At 40.9% G+C, this 21,852-nt stretch overlaps 1 protein-coding gene across 9 annotated transcripts in view; it reads left to right on the top strand.

The window, feature by feature from the left end:
• LOC148404287 (leucine-rich repeat and immunoglobulin-like domain-containing nogo receptor-interacting protein 2) overlaps positions 1-21,852 on the top strand; it is a 300,384-nt gene that overhangs the window by 133,345 nt on the left and 145,187 nt on the right. For 2 of the 9 annotated variants that reach the window (XM_088384326.1, XM_088384336.1), the window contains exon 2: positions 1,303-1,536. The exons of 4 other annotated variants lie outside the window; for them this stretch is intronic. The gene's annotated coding sequence lies outside the window, so the exon portion shown is untranslated. Of the gene's footprint in view, positions 1-1,033; positions 1,537-21,852 lie in introns of those variants that run through there. 3 more of the 9 variants (XM_088384354.1, XR_015860213.1, XM_088384317.1) reach the window with 3 other exon arrangements.

Genomic DNA, 21,852 nt, shown 5'->3' with positions numbered 1-21,852 from the left:
TGCTGGATTTTACCTCACATATTAACTCAAATAACTGATTTTTTTTGCGTCTTTTCCGACACACTGTTGAAATATGAGCATGCGTGCTGGATTTTACCTCCAGCTAATCCACACCCTCATAATGACGTCATATTGTTTACAAACTCAAAAGGGGTCCGTAGGGGAAAATAACTAGTACATTTTAACATTTTCATTGTACCTAAATAAAACGTAAAAAAGAAGCCATAATGATTGAATACAAAGAGAGTATACTAAAAAGATTTAATGCAAGTAAATTGCTCTTCCAATCGTAGGCTACCCCACATAAAAAAAAATATTTGAACTATTTATTACGTAGAAAATGCAAAAAACCCAAATAAATTCTAGCGCTTATTTGGTCTCATTTTTCTACAAACATTTTACTTTTTAAAAGATATATATGATATCATATATGATAACTGGCAGCTCGGTGGAACACTGGTTAGCACGTCCGCCTCACAGTTCAGCGGGTGCGGGTTTGATTCCACCTCCAACCCTCCCTGTATGGAGTTTGCATGTTCTCCCCGTGCCTGCGTGGGTTTTCTCCGGGCACTCCGATTTCCTCCCACATCCCCAAAACATGCATGGTGGGCTGATTGAGCACTCCAAAACGCCCCTAGGTGTGAGTGCGAGCGCAGATGGTTGTTCGTCTCTGTTTGCCCTGCGATTGGCTGGCAACCGGTTCAAGGTGTCCCCCGCCTACTGCCCGATGACGGCTGGGATAGGCTCCAGCACACCCGCGACCCCCGTGGGGACAAGTGCTACAGAAAATGGATGGATGGATATATGAAAACTATATATTATATAATATGGACGAAGTTTTTTAGTTTATTGTTTGGTTAATTCCTCGTTTCTATGGCACCATTTGACGCTAATAGGCTTTAACACGACTCGTGGTTGAGTTGGGATGCGTGAGAAAGGGCTGGAGTGAGAGGGAACTATGATGGGGAGGAGCGAGGGAAGGGAAGGTGCAGGGAGGAGGAGGAGAAGGCGTGTGGGAGGACGGAGACGGAAAGAGAGAGCGGTAGAGAGAGAGAGAGAGAGAGAGACTCCCAATTCCGCTGCTGTCTCAGCATCCATCCTGCATGAGACGATGTTCCGGAGAGCAGGTGGCGCCGACCGGAGGACACCCGCAAGCGGCCAAAATCAATAGGAGGACGACCGAGAGGAATAGTCTGCCATCACTTCCTCTTGTCTGGGCTTGATCTGCTTCAAACTTTCCACTCCTACGCACCACCTCCCTGTGCAGTTTTTTTTTCTTTTTCTTTATTTTTTCCCTTTCAGAGGGGTGCACCGCCCGGCCGGAGCTGCTAAGAAGGCGACGAGAAGCGCTTGTGGAGATCTTCAAGTTCACCATCGAGGTGGAGGAATAATAGACGGACGAATTCCTCACAATCCTGTCTTTCCTTTCACACGGATTATGCGTTTGTAGCGCCAAGTAAATTCGAATCGGATTCGGATTGAGTCGGGGTGAGAGAGACTTGACGGAGGATTTTTTTTTTTTTCTGCTGCTGTGAGGTAAGCGTTGAACGCATCACTTGCGCAAAGTTGCAATACGCTGACGTTCGAATGTCTGCTTAGCTCCCCACTTCATTTTGGGGAAAGGGGAGTGTTGTGTGAGGGGGGATGCAATGCGCGCTCCCACTGTGCATACTTGTGCACGCATAACTGTGCGCCAGTTTGCACCTGAGCGCGTGGAATTGCCATCCAACGAGATGCTTCAATATGCACAAAGCATTGTTGAAGCCCCATATTATATTGTGACTTGCTTGCCTGTCTCCAGTTTCAGCAATCTGCTGTTGCTACCCCTTTTTTTTTTTTTTTTTGGGGGGGGGGGGGGGGGGGGGGGGGGGTATCGCCGCTGAAAAAGTTAAACGCTTCATGTCTGTTTGCAACACCACCAGGCAGGGAAAAAAAGCTTCTAAAATATTCATGTGCATCATGGCGTGGTGGGTGCACTATATTGAAATATTTCAAATGACTGAATACTAGAACCTACCTGCTGACAATTAAATGTACCCTTTAGTGTGAGTAGGTATAGAAAAAAGGGTATTTAAGAAGTAAGCCGATAGGTGGCTCAAGTGACCACTGCAAACCAGTCCGACTGCATGGATGCACTCAACTGTTCTATTCGCTTAGTCCACATTTCAAGCAGGCTATATTCGAGTGGATGGTGAGTTAGGTGTGACTGGTGTCTGAGTGGGTGACACAAGCTTGTCGCGCTTCCCACTGTCTTTAATGTTTTATATAGTGCTATGATGCAATTAAAAAAAACAAGAACAACCATTATATATGGTTTTGTAGTTTGTATATCTGTGTTCCCAAGATATGTGTAATCCTACCCTATCTCTGCCGAAAGGGGGGTGTATTCATTTTTTTTATTTTTATTTTTTTAACCATATCAAACAGCTGTTTTTTTTGTGTGATTTTTCTGTAGGGTGAGATTATGCGGCCACTGACTCACTGGATGTGCAATTGTACGAAGGGCGTCATTCATCTCTGTTGACGACTGCATTTCATGCATTGGAAACGTCCAGATTAATTTTGTGGTTTACTAGTGTTAATCTGGAAGTGCTGCTTCCTGTTAAAAGGTGGAGGAAGGTGTCCCTCAGGAACACTTACTTACTCCAGGGGAGTCCCAAATTGTGGGGCACCCCAAGCGGTGTGTGTGATTAAAAACGGTCCTCTCGTAATCAGTCCCTATAATGTTTTGCAGTATTGCGATCTCTGTTAAAAAAAAAAAAGGATAAACCCATGACGTATTTTGAATTCTACTGATTTATTTTACTCATGAGGGATCTTTCTCTCTATCTGGCACAAGATGTCCTGAACTTGTGCGTACAGTACCATAATACCGCAAGATTATCAGGGCTTTCTGGAGTAAGATGTGCTACCCAGTGTCAGACAGACTGCAACTCATGTTTTGAATTTGAGATGGTACAATGAAATTGCTAAAATTTTCCATCAGCAGCACAAGCTATTTTTTTTTTCTTTTTTTTTGTGCGTCATCAGCGCAGGCAAAGTGACACGACCCTTACCTTTCCCATTATTGGATGCAAGTAGTCGGCAAACCTGATGACTTCTCCCCTGGTCGTAAGAGTCATCTCTTTCGGGAATTCGAGTATGATGGCTTGGTAGAAGAACATAATGCAAAATGTGCCTTTAAAGAACGACTACTACTGCAGGCAATACATTTAATACATTATCACATTTACAACAGCGCCATCCATCACTCTTCATCACGACTAATCCAATGTAAGGTTAATATATACAGTAAGTATAACACTGTTTTGAAGTTAGAATTAGCAGCCAGCTGTGAGAGGTAGCATGTCTGCAATTCTTCAACTTTAGACCTGCGGACAATGCAGTTAAGTAGGTTAACTCGCGTGGCTAACATGCCCTCATACCTACGTAGTCTTAAATCTGCGATGCCATTAAAATACCAGGATGGTATTCTGGAGTGACATGCGTTTCCTGCAGTCAGAAATATTGTTCTCCGTTATATTCTGGATTTGTGTCTGCTCTGGGATGTCTAAAATCTGTGCAGGGTACAATGAAATTTCAAGACCAAGGTACTGTGGAGTGAAATGTTACTGCTCAGATTCAGGGAGTTTGGTTTTAGTTATGATCTTGGCCTGTGTTTAGTAAAGGATGTCTTGATTCCTAACATTGGTTGAAACGTCTTTGCTTTGTTACAAAAAATAGAATGAAAAATAAAATAATAATAATAATGATCCTAATCTATCTGTGCTGCCAACAGTGTTGTACCTGAATGCGTTCAATCCACTATCCAGTGAAAGATGTCTTGATTCCTAACATTGATCGGAACAACTTTGCTTTGTTACACAAAATAGAATAAAGAATAAAATAATAATAATACTGTGCCACCAACAGTGTTTTACCTGAATGTGTTCAATGAAGGAAAGTTCATGAACTCGTTCATAATTTGGACGGACGTGAACTGACCGTAGCGCATTTTTTATATATATCTGAATCTCCCAGCTGACTTCAGGCAGGAGGTGGGGGACACCGTGTACTGGTTGCCAGACTGCGGAATAAACCAACGCAGGCACAGGGAGAAGATGCAAACTCCACACTGGAAGGCCGGAGCTGGAATCGAATTGCACTGCACTTTCTTTGTAAAAAAGAGTAGCCACACAAATATACATTACTTAAATGCGTATTGAGACCTATGCATCAGCATAGAATTAAAGATACTTGCAGTTCAACACAATTTTAACTTGCCACCTATTCATCACTTGCACGTGCTATTGTTATATTGATGCTTTTCAATTTGGAGGGCACCGTCAAAAACAAGCCCTTCACTCAGAAGCACAACAATGTATTTTTAGCTCGTCCAAGGACATAGGAAGAGGGAAAAAAAATCAATGACGACAGAGACAGAGAATGGGTTTCAAATTCAACGTTATATTTTCTCCCGGCAAAGACGTTTGGCTACAGTTGGAACTGATAGTGTATCATTTGAAACCTAGACAGGAGTCTTGTATGTATGCTTTCAGCATATGTAGCATCATTGCTTCCAATCGTTCCAAAATATTTGGGCTGCGATGTTTAATTGCAATTGGCATCTTTGGGTCAGCTGGAACCGGGTGCAGAAAAATCATACTCTGTGCCACCACTTTCGAATCTGCCCCTGTGGGACCACCGCCACAATATGCTCCAGCAGATGTGTCGTTTATGAGACGTGCCCGCTCGCTCATCATGAGTCGTTCATTAATAATAGTGGTATAGAAATACACCAGTGTGTGTTTGCTTGTGTGCTGGATTTTGTCAAATTAGCAGGTATCTTGTGGTGCCTTCATGAAAATAAGACGTTTCAAACAAAATGCAATAGAAGCTCAAGCAACAATGGTGGTGTCAATTGACACTCTGTTTAAATTCATCAGTAATATCGAATCAGGTGACCAAAAATACCTATTTATGCATTGAAATTGGGTATTTGTAGCATTAAATCCAAGTTTAGGTAGTAGACCATGATAGTTTTGCTTCCGTTTTGAGTTTCAGCTTCAAGTGAAAGCTTTCTAATTTCCCAGCAGTCTTGAATGCAAGCCCTTTAAAACGAACCATCTTTCAGTCACATAAAACCTTAAACAAATGTTCTGTTTTTACGATTAGCATTTTGTACTTCCTCTTTGAGTTTTGCTGCAGTGAACTCAATGGGGCCTGCATCGTTTGGGCCCACTATTGGTCAATGAATAGCCCACCATGCATCCGGTGGACGTGCACTGAGTGCTACTGGTTGCAAGGGGCTCTCTCAGGCGGGTGGGGTGGAGGATTTGCTGTGAGGAGTGAAAAGGGCCACGTGGGCCACCGAGCCAGCTCTCCGAGACAACGGCATGGCGGCTGGTGTCGCGTTGAAGCGTGACCTTCCTGGCGGTTCCGACGAGGGCAATGAGCGCCTCTCCGCCTTGGCAGACGTCTCCTTTGTGCGAGTATGAACAAGAAGCTTTAGATGAGGTCGAGGGGGTGACACCGCTGCTGAAAACAACCCAAAACAAGGAGGTCTAAACAGGGAGGGGAGAAAACAAGCTCCTGGTAGTTCAAAAGTAGACATTTGCCATGGTGACTTTGACATCCTATAAAACAAACATGAAAATAATCATGCAGTCAGCAGTCTTAACTCAAATAATACTGAACAAACTCGATAAAAGGCAGTTAAAATGGCCTGGGTTTAGGTTTCAAATTATGCTTTTTTTAGGTTTTGAAATTAGGATTTTCAAATTAGGTTTTCAAGTTTGGGCTAGGCCCTAACTGATTACTGTTTCAATCATAGCTAAAGGTTGAAGTTCAATTTAGTATTTCATAATAGGGTAACTAACAGTCCTTGTGCAGGTCCACCTAATAGAAGGACTGACGCATTCATAGACATTTGTTTTTGCAAGGAGCAAAATGAGAACAAGGACACAAGTGAGTGTGTTCTACTGAACGTTCCTGTTGGCTGCTTGATTCATTGATCTTGAATCTGATTGACGTGGTTCCGTGACTCCCCATCAAGAGGCTGAGTGATCACTGGAGCCCAACTCCACTCACTATTGATGAAGACACGGCACTGTCCTTGGCATTCAAGTAACAAATGGACTCATCATTGGATTTTGTTTCACTCAAAACTTCTGTCACCTTCATTGTGGCTTCGTGTACTTGCTAAAATAAGACAGGTTTCACACAGGGAGTAGCAACTCAAACATAGATTAGGGTTTCAAACTAGAGTTATTCTTTAAAAAAATAAAATAAAATTCAGCCTCATGTTGCATTTTTAGCTTTCAAATTATGTTTGGAGACCTACATAGAATGCCCTTGGGAATGGCTCTCAAAAGAGGGTTTTGAATTCATTTGAAATTATGATTTACACCCTGGGTTTTTGTTCCAATTTATGTTTTCAAGATTAATGTGTCAAAGCATGGTTTCAAGCGCAGGATAGGGTTTCAATCAAACCAAGATTTGGTTGATTTTTAAATTCTGTTTTCAGGCTTGGGCCAATGTTTCAAGAGGATTTTAGATTACAATTTAAATATTTTTTTAAAGTTCCAAATGAGGGCCTTGAGCCTGGGGTTGTGTTTCAAATGATGCTTCTAATGAATCCTACAGATACTACATATAGTCCATGGTTACAATCCTCCACAACGCTCATTGACCTTCATCATGAGTAAACACGAGCCTCTGCTTTTGTCAACGCATGTCGTCGTCACGCCTCCTGAATGAAAAATCAATGAGTTTTAATTAGCGCTTGTGTTAGGTTTTCAATTCCCCCAGCACTCTGAGCTATTTCCTGGATGGATGAAAGCGTCTGAGGGGTGGTTGGGAGGGCAGCATTCTAAGGACCACCTCAGGGCGAGGTCAACTTGTCCAGCTCCATCTTCTGGTCGAAGCCTGGAGGGGCTTTTTGTAGCTACTGTATTGAGATTAAATATAGTTTTTTTTGTGTGTGTGTGTGTGTGCATGCGTGTGTGCCTTGTGTGTCTTGTGTGTGTGTCTGTGTGTGTGTGTGTCTGTGTGTGTGTGTGTGTGTGCGTGCATGTTTGTGTGCGTGCGCGTGCGCGCGCGCGAGTGAGCGTGCATGTGCACATGTAGCTCCAGGGAATATGAATTGTAGTTCACATACTGGACACCATGATAAAATTGTATTAGATAGATTCCAGGAAATTGGGACATTTCCAACCTCAGACTAGGAAAAGTATAATGTTGTACAACTCACTGAAATACTATAAACTATATCATTGTACCTTGAGATATGAGTTTGATTCGCTCTGTGATTATAATCTATATAATCCCATCATTGGGACTTTAACTTTAACTTTAATACCCTTACCCACTGAAATGACTACAAATACAATTAATCTGTTCCAGTCCCCTCAAAAATGACCCAAATTAATTTAACATTTTTTAGTTTTGTCCATAAGAAGAATTGTACTCAAAAGATTTGCACTGTATAAAAACACAGAGTACCACATTTTCCAGACTATAAATTGCTCCGGAGTACAAATCGCACCAGCGATCAAATGCATAATAATGAAGAACCGTAGTATAAGTCACACTTTTGGGGGAAATTTATTTGGTAAAATTCAACACCAAGAACAGACATGTCATCTTGAAAGGCAATTTAAAATAAAAATGGAATAGGTAACAAGAGGCTGAGTGATACAGTACGCTAACGTTACATAAACACAAACATAAAAGGAACTGAGAACGTGCCTGACATAACATATTAAGAGCTATTCAAATAATTATAGCATAAATAACGTTAACATGTTTATCGAACCATCCATGCCACTCCAAATCATTAAACTCAGCAAAATCTTCATAAACAACTCCGCTAACTTCGAAAGTAGAAGATGCAGCGCTTACTCTTCTACGTGGCTTACAACAAACTCATTGTCAATTTGTAGTTCCAATTATTCCACAGGCCTTGAGCGCCCTCATGCAGTTTAATGTGAAAATAACGTGAAATGATACAATATGTTAATAATTTCACACATAAGTGGCTCCTGAGTATAAGTCGCACCCCCGGCCAAATTATGAAAAACAACTGTGACTTATAAATCGGAAAATACGGAAATAACATTTGCTGGCTGCATAACCTGCAAACACGGAAACTGCGATTATCAAACATAGTTGTAAATGATGTGTTTTCCTTTCTGGTTGTTCTTGTTCTGTGAGCTGTATTGGCACTTGGCAAACAGTTTAAGACGTCGTTTGCATTTTAATGGCACATTACAGCTACCAAGAAAGCCAACGTAAATTGATGGTGGCTGGATGTTGTGAAGTTTGTTGCTGCCATCTAGCAGTGGGGTCTGAAGAGCATTAGTATTTATTTATGTGTCATTTTTACACAACGTGTTTTGAAATTAGGGTTTGAGGTATTGATATGATTTGAAACAATGATTAGGGCATTTGCTGCTAAACTCATACTCCACAAACACAATATTAATCAGGAATAAGACAGGCAAATGTATGCCTGCATCTGCAGATATATTCTTGCAGCAAAAATGGCGCCTCCCTCAGGTGAGTAATTGTAATCTTGAACATATTTTTCCAGATTAATACTTGGACTAAATTTTAAAAACACAGTTTAAAAACACCGTTTAAAAGTAACATGACAATTTTAGAATAAACAGGAAGTTTGGACATTTCGGATTGACTTCCTCTATAAGGTTTCGAGCCAGGGCTGGGGTTTGAAAGTAGGGTTTCAAGCCAGGTTAAGTGATTCAGGTTAGAATTTCAAGCCCATAATAGGGTTTCAAACAAAGATTAGCATTTCAAGTGAAAACACACAAAAAAGAAAAAGGATTGCTACATTTTTTGAATTGCAAAAAAGTAGCACAATCTGGTGAACAAATGAAAGCCAGTTGTTGTAATTGAATTCTTAACTTGGAATAGAAAACACTGGAACAATGTTGAACAATCACTGGTTATTACTGAATGGTAAAACATCTTTATCATTATTAAGATGGTGTCCCTTCGCATGTGATGTTCCTTTCCACCAGCGTGACTTGAATCAGTGAAGTCGTGAGCAAAGCAGATGAAAGAGGACACATTTGAGCGACAACATTGAATCAGCCCCGTTTGAACGTGCCTGACACAAGTGGAGCGTCCCCATTTATTACACCAAATTCCTGTGTGTGTTTATATAGAATGATTGCAATGTTTGTTTCAAATTTGAAAAAAACAACAGTAATAGGAGTGTATACATGGCTTTGTGCAAGTATAAAATGGAGTTTTCCCTTGAGGGACATTAAAGCCTTGTTGTTGTTCTGAAGTAGTTATGTTCACAATGTTTCCAGACGTAGTGAACACCCACACACACTAATGACTCCGTAGTCTCCTATTGGATAAAGTTTGCCTCAAACCTACCTTGCAGCTAAAAATGAGGTTGAAATGGTTTTGACAATAATAATAACACTGACTAGTGTTAGCATGCTCAGCTGTTTGTACCTTTCTGCACACTTGGAACAAGTTCTCCAAATTCTCTGCTTGGCTGCCACGCACGGGTCTTGTTGGCCACTGTTTAGTTTTGTGTGTTTTTTTTTTAGGTCTTTCCTTTTTCGCTTTTTTGAAAGATTACATCAAATTTACTTTCAAACTCACTTGCTCTCAGAATACTGCAAAAAAGTGGAACTGGTTTTGTGCGTCATAAGTAAAGTTACATGCTAAAATTAGCTCACGCTGGTGCTTGTGCAACTCCAATCTCCACTGGGCTGCATTGCTCTATTTTCCCCCCCGCATTCTCATATTGAATAAAAATTGTCTCGTGGATGTGACAATTTGAACTTTTTAACTTTGCATGGCCCTAACAAAAGTACGCTGTGTACAGAGAGGCCAAGGACTTGAGCTGAAAGGCTGCCATGCTTTTGGTCCTCCTCCTCGGTGGCCCTCGTTTCCTTTTTTATCCGCGGCGACATCCTTCTGATCCCATTACCTTTTAGAGACTCACCACTTTCAACTGTCGACAGGATAGGGAACAGGAAAAAAAAGCAGAAGCGCATAAATAATGTAGTCCTCGGGTGTATCCGCCTCCAGATCAATGACAACACAAAGACCATCTACAAAGGCGCTTGGCTCAAGGCCACATATGATCACTTCCTCTGTATGCCGCCCCCTCGCCCCACGTGCTCTTCTACGCCGCCGGCCCCACAGAGACTCAATTATTTCTGTGTTGGGAAGCTCTTGTTTGAAAGAGAGCAAAGCGAATATTTGAACTCAGCGAGGCGATGGCTAAGATCTTTGGTGACACGGAAACGGCAGATGGAATGAGGAAGGGGGATGAGGAAACGGCGCAATGCTGAGAATTTCTCGAGAGGACAGAGGTTGTGGCAGCGTTCCAAACGAGTAGCGTCGAACTTAAACGAGCAATTAAACAACACTCAAGCGTTGCAGCGCAGCTGACGGAGCAGCTCGGAGCATTTAAGCGAGTAGTGGAAACCCTAATGGATGCTTCTTTAGAGGAACATTAACAGATGTTTCTTCTCACATCAACTCAGTTTACCTTATTGCGTCTTTTCTGAAGCATCAGACATTCAGTGACCCTTTATAGGTGGTCGTATAAGGTTTGAGTCTAGCAGAGGACTAAAAGACAAATTGAACAGGGTTCGTATTTGAGAATGAATAGGAACTGGCTTCATGTTCGATGTTAACTACCCCGGCTATCTTTTCTCGTATAGCTCACAAAATGCAATGACAGTTTGAGAGGCAGCCACTCAGATATTGTCATTGGGGTGCTAAAAAGGAGGTTGAACTCATTTGTAATTGTAAAGTGATGCCAAACTGGAAAATGAATTTGAAATTCTTTCATTTTCAACCTCAACTGTCTTTTGTCAGATATTTTACAGAATTTAGGAGGGTTAAAGGCAACCTTTTGAGTATTGCCATGTAGTGTTCTAAAAAGGGAGCTGCACTGCTTTTAAATTTGAAATGGTGCTGAGTGGTTTCTATATAAAATCATCAGCATTCTTGCGTGAGACTGCGGTAGTTTACTGCAAATCACCGTCATGTAGTGGCGGCCATCTTATGGTGGCTATCTTGTGTCAGAAACCGTTTCAAGTCAAAAAGGCTCTTCTTGCTCTTGCATCAACAGATAATCTCAGATTAATTACTGAGTGACGTGTTTGATGGTACCATTATTTGCAATTCTGCCTGGCACCACATAACATTACAATACATTCGGTCCTCCTTTTCCCCTCCCAGCACAAACTGCCGATTTTCCGCCTTGCCGCTATGGATGCGCCAGTCTTATCGAGTGTTTGAGCGAAGGGTGAGGCGCTCTGCTAAAATTAGATCAAAAGGTCGACACTCCGCGGGCATCAAACAGGCGGCGTGGTGTGGCGCTCCAGCACGGTCGCTGCGCGCCACTGGGCCGACTCAGATGTTGTACCGCTGGTAATCAGTGGAGACAGCGTTTCATGTGCACTTCTAAAACTTGCGTAGTGTCGCAAAAACTGCACAGTTTAGTGGCAACCCGGGCTTTGCTTTTCGAATTCCAAGCACATAGCAATATGTTGAATGATATATTATAAATGTGGGGTTTAAATATGTATGTGTATGCAGCTCTATGCATTATGCATTAACCAGTAAATACGACGCAGGACATGACATAAGCTCGGTCCTTTTCTTATTTCTTTTACATTGCATTTTTGACTGTGGGTCATAGAGCTTTAACTCCCAGCTGTTGCCTCCACTATCGACGCTTGGTGTTATGCAAGCTGAAATGACAGACAAATATTATCGTTGCTTGTGGGATTTTCGTCTAAATAAGAGTGGCAGTTTTTGTTGTTGCTTTTGGGACGAAAACATATGTTGACTCACCACTGACGTCATTGTTGGGTCCAGTGACGTTTAATGCACTGCAATGAAGGAAAGGGTGCTATAAGGATGCAAGGCATTGATGAAATGGAATTTCAGTAGTTCAGCAAGAACATTTTTGATTTGAGCCAGATAGACATTGAGAGCCCACTATGAACCAGATGTCACATTTGTATGAAAAAAATTGCAACACATCAAATGTCAAAAGTCAATTCAAAACAACCACCCAATTCAATTTCTTCAGCGGGGCGGGAAAAAAAAAAGGCTAGACATGGAAGGGTGTCCATTTTCTGTCAGCTTGCAATTATGTATCCTTAAACATAGCATTACTTGCTCAATAGCAAAAAAGGCAGCTACTCAACGCTGTTGAGAAACTAACATTTGCATACTTCTGGCAGACAGTACAAATTGCCTAAACAAAAACATCCACCACATTTCCCATTCCAGCCTCACACAAGCAGGTAAAAGCTCACAATCTCAAGGAGATAAAATACTTCTTATACTCTGCCACGACCGATGTGTTTGTTGCATGCTAACAATTTAATTAAATACAGTGTTTTATTGTAAACAGAACCCCAGTCTGTTGTATTTCTGGAATTTGTTTTATATTTATTGTTTTTAAAAATATGTGTTCTTGACAGGGAGGGCTATGCATATTCTCTTATAACTGCGATGTGGCTGGATTGAGAATTAACCAATCACATTCAAATTCGTGTTAAACGGGCATCCACTCATACCCGCCACCATTAAAAGTGGCTTTGCTTAACCCCAGATGAACTTAATATGTTCTAGAGGGCTTCTTGTGACATTGACATCCTGGCTTTGTGCCTTTTGGGATCTGATCTGTGAATCCTCATTTGATTAAGTTTATTTTATTAAAAAAATGTTTGTCATTTGACAGTAAGTGTGATTGTTTACCAAAGTATTCTTTCTCCCTTTACTATAAAAATATCACATATAACCAACTTTATTCTTAGGATGCCTTGCTGAATAATTGTTTTGCATGTATCGTCTTGAGTTATTTGCTGCCAACCTATTAAAACCACTTTAACTGTAAGACCGTCACCTTGACCACATCGTTTGTGCACGATGAGGACATCATTAAATTTGTCGTCTGATGGAATGAACGGTATCTGTTGGCCGATAACCTTGCGTAGCACTTAAATGAGCCGACCTAAATTAAAGGAAGGCTTCACCTTGGTGCTAAATAATTTTGCAAGCCATCATTTTGAAAGAGGAGTAATGAAGGCCCCACTTTTTATTATCATGCTTATCTCCGCTTTGTTGGCCCGCTTGTGTGCTATGTCCACTCAGAACTGCAGTGGCGTGGCAGGGTGCTGAGAGGTGATGCACGACCTCACCCGGGTCGCTCGGGCTGACACATGCAAAATGAACGTGACTCACATTCATACCTGTGGGCAGCTTTAACCTGCGTGTCTGCAGATTCTTCTTTTTTTTTCACAGTTTTTTAGATAACATGACTGGAAATCCACTGAGGCTTTTTACGCTTATTGCCTTATTTGTTGTGCAGCTGTTTCGCAAAAAAAAGTTCCCCCTTCTTCGTCACCATGCAAATGTTTCCAATTCCCAACATGTCCTCTGATCTTGCCTTGCTGTGATGAGAGCATCATTGCTTCTATTTTGTCGGCATTCTCTACATTGTTAAATATAGGCAGAGTGTTGTCTCTGCTCTGCACACATACAGATGCAGTGTTGTCTTTGCTTGATGCTCGCTTTTGTTGTGATGCCTTAAAGAGGTCTCACTGTATTTCAGGAGGCACTGAGAAGCAAAGGTGTGCACATATAGCGAAGGTATTTTATTGTTCGGTCGATCAATCGATCAATACACACTTTATACTTTAAACTCATAGACAAAATAAATGCAGACACACACACACACACACACACACAAAAGCATGATAAAAATACTAAAAAAAACAGCACAAAAACAGACATTTTTTTTCCGAGACAGGCAAGGAAACTGTTTTAAAGCTGTTGAATGCACTTGAGGGGGAGCTACGTGATGCGTCGCACCTGTCTTATGGCAGCGGCGGCGGCAGCCATTCTGTCTCTCGACGTCTTGTAGTGCGCCACGAGCGATTGCTGTTTGTCATCGTTAGGCTGTCAGTGCTGTTTGGGTACCGCACAGATCTGATGCTCCCTTCTCTAAAACTGCAACGATGGCAAAAACATTTACTTTTCCCCAAAGTATACCAACAATAGATGTCACTCCCAGGCATGACTCTGCCTAATTTATCTCAATGGATGATTTCAAGTGAGCTAAAATAGGGTCTAAAGTTGGGATTAGGTTTAGAGTAAAGGGATGGATTTAACCAGGTTGGGGTTTGTTCGAGATTGAGTTTAGAAGGTTGGAATTACAGGTTGTGGGACGGAAGTTGCGGTTAGGATTCGTCTTTTGCTGTTAACTTCTAAAACATTGAAAGACTTCTTAATCGGAGTATCACTAAATGGATTGTTTTACTCCAGTAAAGGTTTAAAAATAACACTCCCTTTTTGAGGCTGCTCCTTACTGAACTGAGAAAAAAAAAAGTACAGTCAATCTAAGTTTCACCCTCTGCATCCATAGAGTGATAGTTTCCTGTTTCCTGTTCGAGAAATTCTCTGGCTGATGACTTGATGAAAAGATGATGGTACTTGTAAAGGGGATCATGGTGAGAGCGTCTGTTCTTGTTCTCCACGATGACTCGTGGTCATTTAGTAGCGATCCATCAGCTCCTAAATCGTCCATTTCCGTCTCACAAATGGAATCGGTAAGCTGTTGAAAGCCCACCGAGTGGAACAACATCTTGGTGATGGCTTTATCGTTGTGGTCACAAAGCTGGTGTGGTTGTTACAAAATAAACCTTGGCATCTTGCCTAGGTAAAATAAATGGAACAAAATAATATGCTGCATGTTGAGTCACTAAATTATCATACAATTATCCCGATTGCTCCTCTCCCCACTTATTATGATAACCACCACCTTATACAATAACAATAAACACAACAACTAGAACATTCAGGTGACAGTGAGTTGGCTTCACAGTTTCCAGCACAGTGCTGTTGAGGACATGCCTTGTGAGAGCTTGTCAAAAAAAGATGAACATGGTGCCACTGAATGAAAAAGAGCCAAACATGACGAAAAGGAAAGACACCTCAGAATGCAAATAATTGCCACTGATGAAATTCATGCAGTCGACTAAAAGTGAGTAAATTGGTGTTTACATGACAAGGTGAGAAGACAATGGTTCCATTTTTTTTTCTTCTGGTTATGACACACTGGCCTCCTCCCTTTTGGCTTACGTAATACGCCACCACAGCAGAACAGCACAAGCACTTAATGGAGACGCTCAGCTGCTATTAGCCACCATTATACACAAGTTGAGCTTGTCATGGTCTAATAGATGTCAGGACATTTGGAAAACTTACTTGAGGAAATAACTGTCTTCTTTTGCACCATTAAAAAGACTCACAGTGCTTTAAATGAGGGTTTAAAATGAAGTTTTCAAGTCTGGATGTCAAGGAAGAATTTTTCAAATGAGGTTCAAGGTTTCAATATAGGGTTTCAAAGTGGGGTTAGGTTTTCAATCTTGGGACTAGGTTTTAAAGTTAGGGTTAGGCTTTTCATGTGTCAGAACATTAAGACAACTTAGTCGAGAAAGTAAATATCTTTTTTAACCATTACATGACTCTTGGAGCGCTTAGAATTAGAGATTCAAACTAGTTACATACCGATCAAGATTTGTTGGCTTCCAAACCAATTTTTTTTTAAGCGGTGTCCTTTCCGATACAGATCTAATATCGACCCCCCCTTCCTTTGTTTTTCTTTTTTTCACATCAACTCTAGGGTGTGGAAGGAATCATATCATGAATTAAGAGGATTCCTTACGTAAATTGTATGTTTAGTGACACACACAACACATTGAACGATGTGTTTCGCAGTTTTAATAAACCTTTTTTCAAGCCTGTGTTTGGGATTCAAGTGCAGGATGAGGTTTTATGTCTTAAATTAGGCAGACCTTGAGAAAGTCACCAAAAAGAGGCTCATGGTCCTTGAAATGAGGGTTTCAAATTTGGTGTTCAAGCATGGGTTCGTTTCGTGTTTAGTGTTTCAAATTATGGTTCTAAATTCAGGTTTCAAGCCTGGAAATGATCATTTCCGACCTTGGCTAGGATTTTTAATTGTGTATGAAATTAGCATTTCAAGGCTGGTGTAGGGTTTTTAACAAAGGGTAGAGTTTTAAATTGTGGTCTGAAGCTTGAACACGGGTTTCAATTTGGCATTTCAATTAGTTTCTCACATTAGGGTAAGAGTTTTTAATTAAGGTTTCAAATTAGGGTTTCAAATCTAGGTTAGGGATTTATTGTGCCCCAGGACATTAGGTCAATTTGCATGAGGGAATACATTTTATCACCAGGTTTCAAATGGACTGGATTTTAAAGTAAGTTTGCAAGATAATTTTTATGTTTCAAAGTGGGATGTTGAATCTGTTTTAGGGTTTCAAAGTAGGGTTAAGATTTCAAGTCAGGGTTACAAGTCCAAGGCTTCAAGTATGGTCAAGGCTTTTAAACAATGGTTAGAGTTTCAACCAGCCTTGGTTGTGTTTTCAAGCAAGATTTTAAAGCCTGGATTATGGTTTCAAATTAGATTTAATTTTCAGTGTCAAGTCTATGTTACTTTTTCAAATTAAGATTTAAGTCTGGGTTATTTTTTTCAAAGTACAGTTCTACGCCAGGGTATGGATTCAAAGTAGCGTTCAAATAAAGTCTCATTAAAGAAGTTGCATCAGTGCAAAATACTTTCAAAGATAATATACATCAGTATGAAATCTCAATGGAGAGCCTTTGCTTAACCCGTTTGGCACAGTGTGTGCTTATGTGCATGTGTGTGTGTGTGTGTGTGTGTGTGTGTGTGTGTGTGTGTGTGTGTGTGTGTGTGTGTGTGCGTGTTTACTTGTGCGCGTGTGCGCGCGTGTGCGCGTGTGTGTGTGCACGCGTGTGCGCATGTGTGTGTGTTCATAAAGTGACTATCCATAATTCATGATACACAGTGGGAGAAGCGGAGGTCAAAGTTGACAGGCGAGTACCTGCTTTTCCTCGGCAGCATCACAGTCAGCTGTTGTCTTTCGTTTAGTCTCTTATGCAACAGTATGTTACACAGTTCCACATATCTATCATGTGTAAAGGTGAAAAAAAGTATCAGGAAGCTGTGAACAGAGGAAGCTTTATTTGAAGCCACCATTTTCAAAGGGTTTGTCAAAGAAACATTTGACCAAGAGAATTTTTTCCAATTCTTACCAAATTTCATGCAGGTATACCAAACAGATGGAGCACACTAAATTTGAAAGCATTTGATTTTGTCATCGTGTGTGGGCTGAACATGGTGGCGAAATTCAACAACTTGCCATGAGTTCAGTATTAAACACCACTTTTGGAATATTCACTTCCTACCAAACATGACACTTAAGAGGCATGTCTATAGACCCACAAAAAAAAGTCTCAAGAAGCCATGCCCGAAAACACGCAGGACGGCGATCAGTTTTTCTAATAGACACTTTAAGTCATATTAACCATTTCACACGGACCTTCAAAACTTGACTTTCTCTGTCATTGTTACCAGATTTGAACTAGGGAGATAATTACTGCTTAGCTGTGAGAATTTATAACTAACCATTGTACATGGTCAGAGCTTGACGGAAATGTTTAGCAGCTTGCCAAACTTGAAGCTCTTCATCACAAGACTTTTGAAAATCGTAAGCTTGTAGCACATTACACTTAGCAACAGGGAATTTGGTTCGCATGTCTATCACGAGTAAAAAGAGCAAAGTCTAAAGAAGGCATGCTCGAAAAGACAAAGGAATATTATTTCATTAATATCCTTTTAATCCAGCCATTTTGATTTGTTTTCAACATTTCAGAATCAATTTTTACATTGTCTTTTGTTTGATTTTAACCACATAACCATAACATATTTACAGGACAGACAATATTACATTGCAAATGTGAGTTTTTCCCAATGTTGACCAAATGTCTTATGCATGATCCCTCCCTCACAGGCAGAAATGAACTGACGCAATATCTCATCTCCTGATTCTCCAATTTCCTACACGCACACGTGTTTGTACTGTATTGGCGGAATCTGGCACTTGACACTCAAGTATTGACGGAAGAATGTGCGTCATAAAGCTAAGAGGATTTAGGATATGAATGAACTGTAAGAAAACAAATATTCATGCAGAAGGATGTCAACACCACCATATGGATGGCCCAAATTTAGATCAAATAAGCAATATTTTTCTATCCTTTATTGTTGTGGAGATGACAATGTGAATACACTTCATGCGACACTTGAAGTGCATTGAAAGTCACGTAGTTGTCTAATCATTCCTCCTCCTTTGATTTATTGCACACGTTCAAGGGCACTTGAATGGGAATGATATTCAAATTACGTGAACATGAATGTGCAATGTAGATGGAAATGAATCCTCAGTGCCCCCCCCACCCGCTTCCTACAAGTACAGTATGCTTGAATGAAGAGAATAACCTCTTTGACCTCCATTTTTTGTTTCTTATTCCTCCCACATGGAAGAGCATCACGCAACATCTCCAGATGTGACTGCATGCCACCAAAGCCGTCATTGCGGAAATACTGATTACAAGGCTGTGTGGTTTCTCTCTCGGATCAGCGATATGATCAATGGCAATTCTTGCTCCATCAAAGTTTCATTATTTAAGTTTCACTAAATGTATCTTTAAAAAATCCCTTTATATGATGCTGCAGGGCATCTATGTTGTTGCCATGATAGTTCTGGTACTCCTGCTGTAAATGGTGTTTACTATTAGCAGACGAGCCTGGATCACCACTGATGTTTTTTTTTTTCCTTTTCCTAAAGGGTCGCCGCTATATTGGTAATGAGTCTAAATTTAACAAAAAAAAAAAAAAAAACACTTACAATGGGCAAACCCCCTCAATTCTCCTTCAAAATGGAACTTTACATCCACAACAATGTTATTCCTTCTCAAAATAAGATCGGTGGGTCAGGAAAAAAAACAACCAAACAACCTCTGGTGCTCACTTGAGGACCATAGCAAAATTTGAATGACAGCATTGCAAGGTGATTGGAAGTGCAGTACATGTAAGTATTCCACAGCCTTTCAGTGAGAGTCTAAGTCATTTTCACTTGCCTTTCAGCGACTAAACATAGTCCCTTGCCCTATAAAGGGCAACCAAGGAATAATTAGAGCTTGTTCCTGTTGAAAACATACAGATTTTGCCTGGAAGGCTCGCCTTTTAATAAGATCACAAGCTGCTTTTTGGGGAATGAGACTCACCCATGTGACTTCCCAGTGAAAATTCTATGATAAATTGGCAACGATGGATTGAATGACTGATAAATTAATAAACATCAGTAGCCTTCTGTAATTGGCTTCAGAAAAGGATGGTTCATTAAATGTAACAACTTTCCTAAACGGGCAAATTAGTGACCTTTTATATTTATAATGATGCTATGATTTTACAGGTTTAGCCTACTTTATGTTAAATTAGGATGTACATCTGTACCCCCTGACGTTTGACGGCCATATGTGGTTTTACAGGGTGCTATAGGGTGGCAACTGAGAACCCGGTATCCTCCTATCCTAGGATGACCACAGAAAGTTGAGTAAGCGTGGTTGCTATAGGTTTTTGCTGATCTGTTTTTTTTTCTTCTAATTATTTTATTTTTTGTGCATGATGAGGCACTACAGCTGGTGATAACCTTAACAAGCTTACACTGAGGCTTGCTGGGCTTATAGAAACTCGATTTTGAAAGATTTTATTACTGCTTGCCCCTCACCTCCTCGCTTTCTAGGCTGCGCAGGAGCTTTATCAATGGACTGTTAGGTGCTAAGTTAACTTAGTTTGCAGCAGCGATGAGCTTGTGCGGCTAAACCCTGTTCTTCCACAGTCTGGATTTGCTCCTCTTAATTACTCAATCTGACTGATTCTGATTAAGCCACATGTCAATAAGTATGATTAGAACTAAAGGAGGATAAGTAGTAGCTAATGGGAGAAGATGAAAAAGCCATTCTAAGTGCTAAACTAATGTGACGCAAAACACAAGAGTAAGTGCTAAGGTGAAATGTACGGTTCACTTCAAGGAGCTGTATCATTTTTATCAGATTTCCACAGTTAATCATAGGCATATAAAGTATTATTTATTACTTTTGACACAATGACAATCTAATTTCTTATGACATATGAGTTTTTTACAGCTATTTTTCTAGCCCAGAATTAAGATGCCTTGTTCACAAAAACCCTCATGGACTCGTGATGTTTTCAGTAGCTTTAGAGTTTGATGGGTTACTGAGGTGATTGGGGTTAGGTTAGGAGGGGACAGAGATAGCCTAGTTGTTGTTTTTTCTTTCTAACCCGAGGCTGGCCGTTTATTGACCTCGCATAGCCATCTCGCTATAGCTGCAGGCTCTATTGAACTTGTGCTCAGCACCCACGGGATAGAAAGGTGAACATCTGAGAAGGTGCCCAGAGCGTGCATGCAAAACAAGCTAGAAGCATGTTGAGAGTGCAAAAACAACAAAGCCCGTCTAATTATCCATGCAGCCGCTCGATATACAATCGTGTTCGAACCCCCGACACCCCATGTCTAATGGGTCATTGCCAGTGAGCGATTGCTCCTTTGAGCACCTGGTTGGAATGTTTATCGCAGAGACTTTAGGTTCTTAACGTTGGATAGCAAGAAATAGCTTGTTTTTAAGGCGGCACATTGATTTCTGCTGAGGACTGCATTTTCCATTAATCTCGCTGAGCGCTGCAAAGCATGCGGATAAAGTTCTGTGTTCTGTCCCAGTGGATTTCTGTTTTCCCTCTTCAGACCTACTGTGTGTTTTGTATGCCATCTTACTCTGGTTTACACTGGACGTCACTTCATTTTCCCCTGGTGGTTCTGTTGGCCGCTCTTGACTTTGAAGAGAACATCAAGCAATTGACCACTTCAGCACTAATCTGGCACTTGAAATGAATCAAGGTGGGAAACTGTACTGCCTTTGGGGCTGGGGTGCGGGGTTGCAGGGGTTCTATGTGCTTGCTCCAATAAGTGGAGACTCTGCTGGCAGCTGACAACAGAAGGAAATACACTTACATCGTCTTATCTGTTAGAGGACCTTCTTACTTTTTGCAGGACCAGTTGATTTGTAGATATCTGTCCAATTGAAACACATCAAGAAAAGGAGGACCGATTCATCTTTAATTTAAACTATCTAAATGTTTTGGTTATTCAAGTTTGACTTTAATGGCCTGGAATTTATTTGCTACAATATTGTATGTACTTCAAGTATTAATGCCAGCCTTCTGCCATTCATTCAAAATACAGAATAATAGCTTTGTGTTTAACTAGACAAGCCAGTAATTGACCCTCAGCAAATTTGTAAGTATATTCAGTATATTGAGATTATCTCATCATTAATTCATTATGAATATATTTTTTCTGACATTTTGGTTTTGTGGGTTTTTTTTCAGGATACAAGCCTTTGTTCTACCACATTTTTGGGGGCACTTTGAATTTTCCCGCCAACATTTGCAATAAGAGCATTGTATGGAGGGAATGAACTAAAGACATGAAAACTTCACCAGGCTTGTACTTAGGGTGCCTACAGAAGGCTTCATGTCTAGCTCGTGAAACCCTACCTCGGTAATCTCTTGGCTACGATCGCCTCACTCTGGCTTTTGGGATCAGTCTACCTCCTGGAGTATTCTGTGCAACTCAATATCAGCAAGGGGGGCCAGACGGAAACAATGAGCAGGAGAGATGGTGAGCAAAGCTGTGAGCCTGAATAAGAAACACAGACAGTTGGTTGTCCTGAAGACAAAAAGAGCCACATGGTGATATGTTGCCATGAACAGATTGGGGATGAATAGTAGCGTGACAGTGGAAGAACAAAACGGCTGGAGTACTGCACAGTAGAGATAAGGCACCTCGTGTGAAGGTATGAGGATAACGGCAAGATGCTTTTTCTTGCACAGAA

This window comes from Syngnathus floridae, chromosome 1 (assembly GCF_059516105.1).
Source record: "Syngnathus floridae isolate MCC-2025c chromosome 1, RoL_Sflo_1.0, whole genome shotgun sequence".
Lineage (NCBI taxonomy): Eukaryota > Metazoa > Chordata > Actinopteri > Syngnathiformes > Syngnathidae > Syngnathus > Syngnathus floridae.
The sequence above is the reverse complement of the archived record's forward strand: the minus strand, read 5'-3'. Positions and strand labels throughout refer to the sequence as shown.